This window comes from Pteropus vampyrus, unplaced genomic scaffold (assembly GCF_000151845.1).
Source record: "Pteropus vampyrus isolate Shadow unplaced genomic scaffold, Pvam_2.0 Scaffold88, whole genome shotgun sequence".
NCBI classification, from domain to species: Eukaryota; Metazoa; Chordata; class Mammalia; order Chiroptera; family Pteropodidae; genus Pteropus; species Pteropus vampyrus.
In genome coordinates, this window is record NW_011888869.1 from 3,005,849 (window position 1) to 3,009,754 (window position 3,906).

The window sequence follows — 3,906 nt, forward strand, 5'->3', positions numbered from 1 at the left end:
TTCTCATCCCGAAGCTATTTTACATAGCAGAGAAAATCTGGAAGAGAAAGAAAATATCTCCTAGAATACTAAGTCTTCTCTTCTTATTATTTTTAAATTCCCTGGAAACTTTATAATATACACATATAGCATCCATTATTCTTTGCTATGTATAAGGTTAGCTCTCTGGAAGGTATCTTGACAGATAGAGCAAGATGGATACCAGCTTATTGGATGACCGATTCAGAGAAACACTGAAAAACACTGTAGTAGTCTACAGCCATGCCACCCCGAATGTGCCCGATCCTGTCTGATCTTGGAAGCTAAGCACAGTCGGGCCTAGTTAGTACTTGGATGGGAGGCCACCTAGAAATACCAGGTGCTGTAGGCTTTTTTTTTTAAAGCTGCAGTAGCTTTATCATTCTTAATAAAGAACTTGATAACCATATTTTAATTTCTAAAGTCAAAATTTTAAAGCAAGTTTTATTATATTGAGAAAAAAAGGTCATTAATTTTGCAGTTCTAAAATGCTAGAATTCCACATTAGCGTTGATAGGGTACTCTCAAAACCAGTTCCAAAAAAAAAAAAAGAACGAATCCATTTTCTATTGATCTCTGACCCATTTTTGAGGCACAACTGATCTGAAAAACTCTGCCCAAATAGATAGTTGATAGCTTGAGAAATACTGTCAAGTTATTAAGTAAAAAGAATTATCACCAATGCTTGTAGTATTCATCTAAAATCAGTACGTAAAGACCACAATATTCTAGAAATACAAATGAGAATCTCACAGGTTAGGAATCAGCAAGAAACATTTGGAAATAAGTTTTCAATTACTGTCTCTTAAATAGCTTTTGTGTGCCAGCAGTAAGGACCAATGTGATCAAATAGTGCTGGCCCCCAAGAAGATTATACTCTAATAGGGAAGTTCAATACAATCAGTTACAATAAAATATCATGAGTGTTATGACAATGTAAGTGGAGCACTCTATGAGAACTAAACTCTATTTTTATATTTCATGTTGCATTCACAGAAAGAAAACTTTTTAAATGAGTTTTCTGTAAGGAGTAATGCACTTGCCCACACTGGGGAAAGTCTTTAGGCGTCCATCCAGTTCTGATGGCTATATGTAAAAGTGTCTAGATGCATTCTTTAACTAAAAATTTATGAAAAAAAAAGTATTAACAAGCATGATTGAATCCTCTTTATAAGAGCAATTTATTTTGCCTTTCCATAACAAAAATAAATTATGCAACTATAATAGGTAATTATACAATTTTTTACATCCTCCACCCTGAGGAAATGGAGAGATGCTTAAGCTGGTTACAACTAAAAGAAGGGCCTCATTCTGGCCTCGTCTCCATTTCTCCTTCCAGAGACTTTTCTGGATCATTTTGTGTTCTATTTGATTCCTTCCCTTTTCTGATGTTCTTGTGCAGAGGCTAAATTTTTAGTATTTGTAGAATGTCCTTAGACTTTGTAAACTTATTCAAATTTCACATTCATCATAATATGCCTGGAATGAGCTCTATAAAGCAGAGACAGACAGTGAAATTTGTTAAACCGAAGATGGTGCTCCTTTTGGTGTAAGAATGAGTTCCTATTTATAGTCTAAATTATAAATAAATTCCCCATTGGGCAGAAATATACATGCTAGATATTTTCTAGATGTCTAAGACCATTAAATATTTCCTGACTACAATCATTCAGAAGTTTTTCCAATATAGCCACTTGAAACTCAATATTCTTTAGGACAATGTTTCTTTAACTTGAGATACAATCTTACCGGTATAACAATTATGTAAGAAATTGAAAAGACATTTTCATAGAAGTTTTTGTTTCTTAACTCGCTGTTTCCCAAACTGTGGTCTGTGGATATGTTCCTGGGTGCCCATAACAAAAAAAAATTTTTTAAAGATTTGTGCACTATCGAATTTGAGAAACATTTATATTGTTATACCTGCTCCCAAAGAAGAAACTTTGAGAGACTCCCTTCCAACCCCTCTCTTTCCTTCTCTTCAGATATTACCTAAAAAAAAAAAAAAAAGACGAAAGCCATGGACCCCCTCTCCTAAAAAAGTGTACATCTTACAGGTTTTTAATGGTTTCTATAACATTGGAACCAAAAAAACACTCCAAGTTAAGAACCACAGAATCTACACTAAAGAATAGCAGTTTCCTAATCTAATACGAAATATTTTAATGCTTTAAGGCCCATGATCTTCTAATAGATTGTCTTCTTAGACAATCTATTGTCTAAGAAATATCACTTAGAAATGTACACTATCATGAATCGCCAGCTATCATCTATGACAGTATTTCCCAAAATGTGTTCTGGAGAGTAATGGTACAGGGAGATGTTCTGTGAAGAAAAATAAATATAGAAACACATTCTGTAGTCCATATAGTGGATTGAACCAAATGAAATTACCATTTGGAGAAAATTTCAAATGGTTCAAACTAACAATATTTGACTGTATCAATAAAGTTAACGCCTACAATTATTTTCTTCTGCCCATAATCTTGCTAAACAATTCATTTGAACTTATGTTGTTGCCAGTGAATATACTAGCAATTTTACTTGGTCAAAAACCAAACTGATGTTCAAAAAAAAAAATCAATCATTTTGCTTTATATGACTCAGCGAGCTACTAAGACAGCTTGCATAATTAAGCCTGACAGTCCTAAATCAAATCTGAGATAAAACAATGCATGGTGAGTAGTAAAACCGATATTTGCAAGTGATGGGATGGGGGAGAGAGCAAATGTTTCCCCAGCACTCCTGCATGTTACGGGAGCACACAATGAAAGGTTAAAAGAGCTGCAATATATTTTGCACACTGTAGTGGCTATTGATACTGAGAACCTTTTAGAAGTTCACCTCTACCATTCAAACAGTATAGACCACCATCATCTATTTATCACATTTTAATAGGAATTCTATATGAATAGATTTTATTCCATTGTATTTGTCGTATGTCATTATCTGGGTCATATCTCTTGTTAGAAACACTGTTTAGTCCATCCAGCCTCGATATGAATAGAAAGCTTTTACCACATAAGGTCAGTTTGTTCTGTTTGGGGGATGGTGTAATGCAACCAACTACAAAATAAGCCAATGTAATATTAATTCCCATTTCACCAACCTTATGAGTAGAAACTAAAGATACTAACTAAAGTATGTGTAATAATCAGGATTTTGTACTTGTCTTCAAATAGTGCCATATACATATATATATATATATATATATATATATATAATATACACACACACACATTCACACACACATATATATAATATACACACACACACACACACACACACACACACACATATATATAATATACACACACACACACATACACACACACATATAAGTATGTATAATATACAAAAAATATTCATACATTTTTTTATTAAAGTGCAGAAGATAATTTTTATGGTTTTCTTTATGGCTTATTTTCATTATTTTACCATTCGATACACGAATTTGTACCTTGTTTCCAAGATACTAAGTAATTGTACATGTCTAATCTACCAACAATAATTTAGGCACAGAGTACACACAGAGTCAAAAATGGGATGTAATTTCATTGCTGCTAGTAGCTCAAAACAAGTACTTTGGTCTAATAGATGGTATTAAGAAGATATTTCTCAACTTTAATTTCAGGCACACTAGAGTAATTGTTTCCTTGGTTTTCTGAAACGTAATTGCTACATAAATTTAGGATCAGACTAGATCACAGAATGAGAAGTACAGAAAGGCTTTTAGAATATTGGCAATTTATCTGCAGAAAAGAACACAAATATGTGGGATTCTTTTTACCCTGTATGTATTAAATCATAAATGATGTATAATGTATTAAATCATAGTGTGGCTGTGACATTAACTGACAATGAATTCTCATAAATAACTTTTTTATT

The 3,906-nt window shown here is 32.8% G+C and overlaps 1 pseudogene; it reads left to right on the forward strand.

The window, feature by feature from the left end:
- The first annotated feature begins 251 nt into the window (after nt 1-251).
- LOC111742214 lies at nt 252-370 on the forward strand (annotated as a pseudogene).
- Nucleotides 371-3,906: the final 3,536 nt, after the last annotated feature.